Source organism: Notamacropus eugenii, chromosome 3 (genome assembly GCF_028372415.1).
Source record: "Notamacropus eugenii isolate mMacEug1 chromosome 3, mMacEug1.pri_v2, whole genome shotgun sequence".
NCBI classification, from domain to species: domain Eukaryota; kingdom Metazoa; phylum Chordata; class Mammalia; order Diprotodontia; family Macropodidae; genus Notamacropus; species Notamacropus eugenii.
In genome coordinates, this window is record NC_092874.1 from 176,726,910 (window position 1) to 176,737,565 (window position 10,656).

The 10,656-nt window shown below is 38.8% G+C and overlaps 1 long non-coding RNA gene across 1 annotated transcript; it reads left to right on the top strand.

The window, feature by feature from the left end:
- Positions 1–3,401: 3,401 nt before the first annotated feature.
- Positions 3,402–6,466, top strand: LOC140533547 (uncharacterized). The gene is made up of 3 exons (XR_011976967.1): positions 3,402–3,777; positions 6,028–6,267; positions 6,381–6,466. It is a non-coding gene; the product is annotated as an uncharacterized lncRNA (long non-coding RNA).
- Positions 6,467–10,656: the final 4,190 nt, after the last annotated feature.

Genomic DNA, 10,656 nt, shown 5'->3' on the forward strand with positions numbered 1-10,656 from the left:
ACTGCAGGAAAACAGAAACGCTTATTGCTGGTAGGTCTATAACTTGGTCCAGCCATTCTAGAAAGCAATTTTGAACTATGTGCGTAAGATCAGTAAATTCTCTGTATGCCCTTTGACCCGCTATACCAGAATTAGGTCTGTACCCCCTAAAAATGATCAAAAAAAGAAGAAAAGAACACATACAGATAAAAATAATAATGGCAGCTATTTTTGTTGTGGCAAAGAACTGGAAAATAAGAGAGTGGGGATCAAGTAGGGAATGAACAAATTCCAACATATGAATGCAATGGAATATTATTGTGCTGTAAGAAATGATAAAAAGAGTTCCAGAGAAAACTTGGAGACGTGAAATGAACAGAAACCGGAGAGCAATTTATATAATAATAGCAATGTAAGGAAAAAAAAACTAAGTTTGAGATTTCTGATCATTGTAATAACCAACCACAATTCTAGAAGACTGCTGATTAAGCATGCTCCCACCTTCTGACGGAGAGGTGTTAGATTCAAGGTGCTGAATGAAACATATGTTTTTATACTATGTCAATATAGGAATATTTTTGCTTAATTACGTGTATTTGTTAGAGGGTTTTGTTTCCCCTTTTTCATTTGGGGAGTCTGGAAAGGGTGAAGGTCAATGTTGATAAGGTTATTGAGGAAAAAATGGGGAAAGAATGCAGATGAAAACCAGAAGTAAAGTCTAAACCAAACAAATACTTTGAAAGTTTTATGTTGAATGCATCACACCTAAAAGAAGAAACCAGATGTATATAATAGATATTAGTGGTTTCACTAAAGGTTTCAATCCTCTTTTCTTCTCTATAAAAAAGTCAGGATGACTGGCCAAGTCTGGGCATGCAGTGGAAGACCTTGGCATCTTCAATGCCTGACCAAGCTCTAAGCATTTCAAAGCACTTGCTTCAGTTGCTTTCTTGGTCAATGGAACAAACTGTTTTCATCCACCCATTCTATGAGGGGAACTCTACACATGCTTGGGGTAGACACTCCTCTAACTCATGGATGAGTTTGAGGTCTGTTAGTTACCTTTAACCTGGTTTAGTTTGTCTGCTGAGACCTTTACTAATGTGGCTGCTGCACATGTTACAGAAGAGGAGAGTTGACTGACCGGATACCAAACTTGAATGGAGAAGCTCCCAAAAGTGCTCAGCAAGCCCTCTCACCAGAGCTACTAGTCTTCCTTAAACATGCCATATACCCCTGTGGTATCTATATACCAGAAAGTGATCTGTAACCCAGAAAGGCTTCCCCCAGAAAGTAGCACTTGAGATGAGTCTTAAAAGAAGCCAAGTAGTCTAAGAGGCAGTGATGAGGAAGGAGATTATTCTAGGAGTGGAAGACCGTCAGTGAATGTATCTTGTGTGAGAAACACTAAATAGGTCAAAATTACTTGACTGACTATAAAGTATATGGAGAGGAATAATGTATGAGAATAGTAGAGAGAATGGGGTCAAACTTTGGAAACTTCTTAATGTCAAACAGAGGAGTTTATACTTGATCTTAGATGGGCTAAGAGTTCATTAAATATGAGGATGACATTGACAGATCTATGGTTTAGGAAAATCACTTAGTCAGCCATGTGGAGGATGTATTGCAACCTCAGTGTTATCTTTGATTCCTCTCTATTAATCACACACATATACAATCTATTGCCAAATTCTTTCGCTTATACTTTTACAACCTCTCTAGTATACCTTGACTTTTCACACCTACGCACATCCCTCAAACTTTAGTTCAGATCTTTATTTCTTAATTATTGCAATACACTTAAATTTAGTCTCTCTGCCTTGTCTTTCCTCATTACAATCCCTGATTTTCCTAAAGTATAAATCTGATCTTGTTAGCTTCCTACTGTGAATAATAAACTCCTGTGACTTCCTAATCTCCAAATCAAACATAAATTTCTTTGTTTAGCATTAATAACTCTTCACAACTTGGCCTGTTCCTTTCAAGTCTTCTTACACTACACTCCCCACCACATACTCTACAGGAATGAGAAAATACATTGTATGTAACAATTCAGAGATCTTTGGTAATTTTGGAAAGAACAAATTCAGTTGAATTATGTGGTTGGAAGCCAGATTGTGCTGTTGAGGAAGAGAGAAGAAGGCACTAAGTGTTTTCTCAAGGAGTTTAACTATAAAGGAAAGGAGAGCTATAAAAAGATAGCTAGTAGTGATGGTCAAAATAAGTGAGGATATTTGAAGGAAAGAGGGAGATATGGCCTCCTTTGTAGGCAGCATAGAAGGACTCAATAGGTAGGGAGAAACAGATGATAAGCAAGCCAGTAGTAACAATAGTGGGGACAATCTAATGGGAAAAAATGGGATAGGATATAGAGGGGTTGTAGTTAGCAAGGAGAAGAGCCATTTCTGCAGTATAAACTGTGATGAAAATAGAGATAGTGGGGGATGGTGTTCTAAGGATGTAAAAAGAGGTAGTTTCCAGGAAATCACCTCAATATTTTGAGATAATTTCTACAGATAAAAGGATGGAGGAGGGGTAGCATGGGAGGCTTTAACAGAGAAAAGAAGATTTGGAACACTGTCGCAGTAAGCAGGATGGGGAAACTGATTAGAGAAGAGAAGAGAAATTGCCTGGCAGCAATGAGGGCCCAGATGAGATAGCATAAATTTATAGTGGACCCAGTGAGGATGGTTTCATGATTCCCATTCATTCCAATCGATTCCAGTTCATTTCAGCAGCACAAAGAGTGGTAGATGGTGGGATAATCTAGGTTTGGAATTCTGAGCAAAGTATGATCCATAACAGTTCAAGGGATATGAGAGTGGAGAACAGTGCAGTGTTGAACTGGCTGATTCCTTAATGGATCAAGATTGGCAAGAGAACAAAAGGATATCTGGAGGAATATGGAGGGCACGGGGGTTGTGGAGTGGAAGGATTGGAGGTCACAGTAGAGACAAATAGTATAGGAAGAATAAGGGATTAGATGATATGGGAAAGCTAAAAATTATGATCAAATATGGGAATTTGGGAGATCTTGAGCATGGAAGTAGAATATGGGGTGGGAATCCCCTAGAACTAGAGAAAAGTGAAACAGGGATATGGAGTGGGAATGACCCCACTAGACTGAGGAACTAGGAAGTTAACATATTTGAGGGACTGTCACCATACATGTTGAAGCCCCTTATTTTTAATGAAGGAATTAGATAGAGAGGATGAGAACAAACTAAGCATTGAACTCACTGAAACAAGGAGAGTGAATGTCCAGAGTGTCAGTAAATAACAACTTCTAGAATCTGGAATGAATTTTAAATTTCATCAACCTCATAGTAACAGAGCTTCCTGGGTGACAACAGTAGAAGCAGAATCTGAAAGTGAGGCAGTTAGGAATATAGGACTTCGAGTAAGGAAGACATGAGGTCAAAACCTACTTCTGACTTTTAAGTGAACAAGTCACTTAAGTTCTCTCAACTCCAATTTCCTCAGTAAAAGGGAGATAATAGCACTGCCCTTATAGAATTATTGGGAGGATCAAATGATTTAATGTATACTATCATCATCATCATCATGACAATTATTCATTGAGGAGCAAAAGGTATTCCTGGGGAGAATGAGAGAAAATGAAGCCATTTCTGGAAAGTGTGGCCAGGGAGGGATCTAGGTCTCAATGAATGCCCACAGATAAAAGGAACAAGACGAAGTTGTGTAAAGCATGAAAAGAAGTCTACTTTTGTGGTTTCCATCTACAGCAGTGACTCCTGTTTGAGCCTGGGCAACAGAATTATGTGTCACAAACAGGTATTGGTGTGACCCTGCTTAGGTGAATTCCCATATGTGTAACTGCCTAGAGACAGAAGTGACTACAGAGATTTCATATCCATAAGGTCCACTTACTGTTTATTCTTTTGCAGGACCTCTACCTGGACTTCTCCCTTCTGTTAGAAATGAGCTTAAACCCCTTTCAATAAAAGGTCTTTTTTTGCCACCACTTTATAGTCCTCACTGTTTTGGTACTTCCCATGATTCGAATCCAGCCCTCTGCAGCCTACATTAGGGTAGGTTTTAAGAATGAGGTAGACAGGGTTGAGAATCGGCATTTGTTCTTTGATATCTGGGGTTCCATATCATTGGGATGGGGAAATTAATAAAGTGGGAATGTATTAACCATTGGGAAGTAAGTCCAGGTTGAGTTTCAATGAGGTTTGCTGAGAAAAGCAAGTAATTTTTTTAAAAAAGTTTTATTGAAATTTTTGTCTTTATAGCAATCATTTCACCACCCTTCTTGAACTAAGCAGTCTTTGTAGCAAAGAAAAATAATTAAGCAAAAATGCAATGATTATGCCTGAATGTGTGCACCATTATCTGCCCTAGTAGTCCTCTGTCTTTCTGCCATGAAAGGAGAAATGTTTTTCATTTCCTGTTCTCTGGAATCTTTATTTGGCTTTTCAATTACTAGAAATTCAGCTTATTTTTAGTTTTTTTTTAAATTTATATTGCCACTCTACAGGCTCACCAAAAGTCTATTATTGTGCCTGTCTTTCCCTAGCCCCTCCAACACTTGCTATATCCATATCCCCTAGAACTAGAGAAAGGTGAAAGTTTTTGTTAAGGGCTCCTTGCTGTCATTTCCAGCTAGACTGTGAAAAGCAGAGAGGACTTTGCAGCTACATTCACATCCTGGTGAGCTGATTTAAAGAATCAACCTGAGTTGTGCTTCTCTGAGCTACATTCTGGTTGAACAGTGAGGGATCCAATTGAGTGAATAACTGTCAGGCTGGTCTGTGTAGTTCAGGGATAGCTAGTCTGATGAGCTTTATAGTTTTCTGGCTTCAACATGACTGCTATTCACATTAAAAACTAACATTTTCTAAATGATCTTTTAAAGGTGATGGTTAATTGAAAGAACTTGTAAAACTATGTTTGAGTAGGAGAGATAAAAGAATTCCCCAGCTGAAGAGTGGTAAGGATCAACCGTTAAGCAGTGAGCAGAGAAGCAGTTTCTTGTGGTGCAGATGTTCTTCAATGGATCAATAACATTGAAGCCTGCTGTCCAGAGTTGTGAATTACCCTAAGCACATGAGGCTTTTCCCTTCATGTGTTTCCTTGCCAGATTCCTGTAAGTGTGTACTTACTATTCAGAATGGCTATTGAGTGCATAGATGAGAGAGCCTGATCCAGGTTCAATATGGGCACTGTAAGATACTTTATTACTTGTTTTGCTTTACTGACAAAATAAATGACTATTTTTAAGATCCCAGAAATGTCACGAATGTAAGTTGTTAGTTGTATCACTATCATACACTGTATGAATGTGGAACCTTATGAGTGGTTGGTTGTCTGTATAGAAAATGCATTGAGTAGGGGCTCGAGCTAGTGTGCTAGCTAGAGGAAGTGAATTTTCCCCCCAAAGGGTCATTTTTAGGACTGCTAAGTAATTTGGATGTAACTATATGATAATGATCTATCTCTGGGGAACTTACACCTGCTTGTATGAAAAGAGGTTGGAATAATGAGAGATAAATGGGGTGTCTAACACACGTAGATGTGAGACCCCGGTATCATATAAAGTAGTGATTAGACCCAACTTACAGCACATGGTTGGGGTATTCAAATAGACTGCACATTTTACTGAAGTTTCATGAGCAAGATTTCATATCCACTTACAATCTGAGATTAAGTAGACATTCTTTTGGTCCCAGGATTTCTAATCACTTTCTTTACTACATAAAACTATGTGGCGATGGGGTAAAGGGGAGAGGAAAAGAGGAAGCTAGGGCATGGGTTACCATCCCCACAATTTCCCCTCAACACACTCTGAAGGCCCAGGCAGAGGGAATCTGCCAGATAGGCAGTGTCAAGGCACTTAAGAACCTACCCAGAGGCTATCCTCACCTCCTACCAATGGAGTGAGGATGCCTGCTAACCTAAGATAATTTTTAGAGGAAATGATACAATAGATGGATTGATTAGTCTCCAGCCCCTATGCCTAAGCTTACTTTTTTAGATTAGAACTAATTTAAATTACAACTAACTTCTATATCAAAACAGGTCCTCCTCCAAGGTTTTACCTGGCTTTGCCTACCCAGACATTCCACTTTGACATGTGGATCAGCTGACAGCAGATGAGAAACATAGGATCTCAATATTGTAAGGACTCTTGAAAGACGTCTATTCTATCTTGTACCCGAATGAAGATATCTTCTACAATACTTCTAACCAGTGTCCATACAGCTTAGCGGAAGCCTATGATGTGACATGAGGTAGAGCTCTAAAGATTTTCATTCTCAGGTAACTTCAACACACTCTGATAAGGTTGCTAAGAACTGGTCTTTGAAAGAGCTATCAATGTTATAGTTGTTACAAGATAACTAAGGAGCATTGTTTTCTGTTTTTCTCTCAAGATGTCCTAGCAAAGAGAATCACAAGCTTTGAGAGAAGCTACTGAGAGAAGAAAGTGGATCAGAAGCAATGGAAATGCATGCTGAACAGAAAGAATATGGAAATGCTAATGGGAGTATCTGACAAATACAGCATACCAGGAACTGTGCTTATAAATAAGAGACTTTGTTAGTACTGAGTGCCTATAGGGAGAACTTAATGGATCCAAGTATCTAGGGAGCGGGCAAGGATTAGAAGTAGAAACCTATGACAGTCATTGATTCACAAGACATCAAGAGAAACGTTACAAGACCCCTACGCTTGGACAAGGAAGAACAACAACCCCCACCTGCCTTAGGTTAAAGGTCTTTCTGCCTAGAGTCTCCCAGTCCAGTAAGCCTTGCAGCTATGTCGTGTCTACTTCCCAAGCTTTGGTGGAGGGTTGAGCCAGAAACAGAGGCTGAACAAATCCTAAGATTCTTTGTGGAGGGGGTGGCCCAAGAATAGAGGGTTAATCTGATGCTGAATCTGATGTCCCCATCATGCAGCACCCTGTACGTGCTACACATTGGGTCTAATCACTACTTATGTTATATAGGGGTCTCATGTCTCTCACCTAGGTGTGTTAGACACCCCACTTATCTGTCCTTATTCCAACCTCCTTTCACACAAACAGGTATAAGTTCCTAGAGACAGAACTTAAAATCAACTTTAAAATTGGGTTTTGAAATAAAATGGGACAAATAAAAGATAGAAAATGCAAACTAATAAACTCTGAATGAGAACACACAAGACAGGAGAAAAGGTATCACCATATATTTTAAACATCTGTTTGAAGGCTATTATTGCATTTAAAAAAAATGAAAAACAAGTTTGTTTACTCCTTTCCTTCTTTCTCCCTTAGTGGGCTTATAATTCTTGCAAAAACTAGTAAAAAAAATTAACAACAAAAGTAATAGAAAAAGATACTATTCCTCTTTAGAAATGGGGAAAAGACCCCTCACATTCTAGTTTAAAGAAATGGACTAAATACGTTTTTTAGACACAATAATCACCACCAAAAGCACTTGATAGAAAAGAAAATGAGATCAATAACTGGAAAACATTTTCTGTTATTTCTTGCTCATGGTTGAAACATCATATAATGAAAATGGAAATGGTACTTAATTTAAAAATGTTTGGCTATAGCATTTTCATGATCAAAGGGATACTTTTTAAAAGTAGAAAAAAAATTTGTAAGAACAAAAATTCTAGAATCTCAAGGAAACCAATCAGAAAAGTACAAATGAAGGAGGTAAACTATATTATAAAGCCATAGTCATCACAACTCTTTGTTAATAGTTACAAAAAGGCTTTCCGTCTCTCTTTAGATTCCACTCCCGACCACTCTGACTTTCTCCACCATTCCACAGCAGCCTTCGTACTCTGGAAGTTTATTGCTGTCTCATGGCTTTTTTCTCTGACTGGCAGGTTCCTTCCATAATCTCCATTGTAAGGAAAGTGCCCAGGTCATATTTTCATTCCTCTCTGGGCTCTCCTTCTTAATTCCCCAGATTTTGTCTAATATGCTACAGCAATATTCTTCATCAAGAAGTTCATTTGTATAACTCCTTCTGATTGGATATCCCCAACATCACCATCTTAAGTAAAGTGTCCATGACAGTTATATCTTAATTTCTCTCCAGGATCTACTTCCAACTCTCAGATTTTCTCTTCTTTGCCCCATATATACTTTTCCCTTCCTCCCCCTTTCAGCTTATCTTTATGTCCTATCTTCCACAAATAGAATTTAAGTTCTTTGATGGCAAAGATTATCTTTGATTTTGCTTAGATTTGTATTCTCAGCATTAGCACAGTGCCCAGTTCACTGTAACATGTGATGCTTGATACTGACATTGATACATACGAGATAAGCAGGAAGTAAGAGCACAGGATTTGGATGAAACTAATAATATATCCTGTGAGAAAGTCTCTCTTTTCGGAAAGAAATTTTTGGAAAAATAACAACAGAAAGTAATTTGAAAGAAAATCTATTTTAACTGACATCTTATGATAAGCTTGAAATGGATACATGATAAACAGCATTAAAAAAAGTAGAATAAGATCAAAGATCCTTCACAACAATGCATGAGGGAAGGAGAAAAAAAAACTTTGAACAAGACATAGAAGAGAGCATTAAAAAACGAACCATAATAGACAATTTCAATTACATATAATTAAAAAGATTATAGACAAATAAAATCAGTGAAGATAGAATTAGAAGGGAAATAGCAGAACCAAAATTTCCATTAAGCATTGATGCTAAAATTCTGATATCTAAGCCATATAGGGAACTGACACAAACATATAACACCAGCAGCATGCCCCAATAGATAAATGGTAAAGGATGTGAATAAATTACTTTTAAAAAAGAAGACTGACAAACTAGAAGTGTGGAAAAATGCTCCAGATCTTTACTAGTAAGAGAAATTTAAATTAATTTTTAATTTTTATTATGCACTGAACAAACATGAGCATTTCAAAATACGATGAAGAGAAAAAGAGGATTACATATGAATCAGTATACTTTTAGTACATTTAGTTTTTAAAGTGCATGATTTAATGTTGCACTAATGAAATGGCACTGCTTGTTGTGTCCCTTTCTGAAATTTTCTCCAGTTTTCTTGTATTTTTAAAGGTTTCACTGATTCTCTTTTTTTCCCCACGTCAGTATCATCCATCATCTCTCTTCCACATAGTTGCAAAAATATCTCTTACCTTTCTGCTGCATTTTTGTGATGTTTTAATCTTATATTCAATTAGAGTTTGTTTTGTTATATGATTCAGGAAGTTAATCTAAACCCCATTTTGATGATAGTGGTTTCCATTTGTTTCAGAAATTTTTGTAGATTGGGTAGTCTATAGTCCAGTCCTTTGTGTCCTTGGGCTCACTTAACACAATGATACTATGTTCAATTGCTTCTGGATCTTATTTGCTTTATTTGTAGTATTAACAAAATTTTCTAATTTTGAATCAGAACCAAACACTGTTGAGGATTACTGTTTTATATTACAATTTGAGATTTAGTTCTGTTAGACCTACCTTTCTTTCCATTTTTAAAAAATTAACTGATTTGAAGTTCTGTACCTTTTGTTGCCCTGGATAATAAAAATAATTATTTTGATTGGTTCTTTTAAAGCAATCTTTTAGTAGTTTCAAATAGTACTACATTTATAACCTATTTAATACTGTCATCTGGAGGCAGAGCCAAGATGGCGGAGTAGAAAGATGCACATACACATAGCTCCGAACCCACAACCCATAGAACATCTGTAAATAGCAACTCACTGTGAATTCTGCAGCACCAGAGGCCACAGAACATTGGAGCGAAGGAGATTTCTGTTCCAGAGGGACCTGCAAACCTCTCACAAAAAGGTCCTTTGCGCCGCGGATTGGGCGCCTTGGACTGGGAGCCAAGCACAGCCCTGCCACGGCCACGGCACCGAGAGAAGATCCGAGCGGGCTTCAGGGACAGGATCTCCAGCGGCCATGCAGGGCCCTCCACCCACAGGTGACAGGGGTCGGTGAGAGGGTCTCTTTGGTGGGTCGAGAGGGGAGTGGGGTGCCCCCATAACTCAGGCCCCCTTGGGAGGCAGCAGCTGAGGCAGCGGCAGACCAGGGCTCCCCAAGCAGGCAGGAGCCTGGATCCATTGTTGAAGGTCTCTGCATAAACCCCCTGAGGGAACTGAGCCCGAGAGGCGGCCCTGCCCCCACCTGAGCACCTGAACTTAATCTCACACTGAATAGCACCCCTGCCCCCACCAAAAGCCCTGAGGCTGGGAAGCAGCATTTGAATCTCAGACCCAAAGTGCTGGCTGGGAGGATCAGGAGGCAAGGTGGGTGTGAGGAAAATATTCAGAGGTCAAGTCACTGGCTGGGAAAATCCTTTCCCAGAAAAGGGAAAAGAAATAAGACTACAGAAGGTTACTTTCTTGGTGAACAGGCATTTCCTCCCTTCCTTTCTGATGAGGAAGAACAAAGCTTTCCATCAGGCAAAGACACAGAAGTCAAGGCTTCTGTATCCCAGCCCATTCAATGGGCTCAGGCCATGGAAGAGCTCAAAAAGGATTTTGAAAATCAAGTTAGAGAGGTGGAGGAAAAGCTGGGAAGAGAAATGAGAGACATGAAGTCAAAGCATGAACAGCAGGTCAGCACCCTGCTAAAGGAGACCCAAAAAAATGCTGAAGAAAATAACACCTTGAAAAATAGGTTGACTCAATTGGCAAAAGAGGTTCAAAAAGCCAATGAGGAGAAGAATG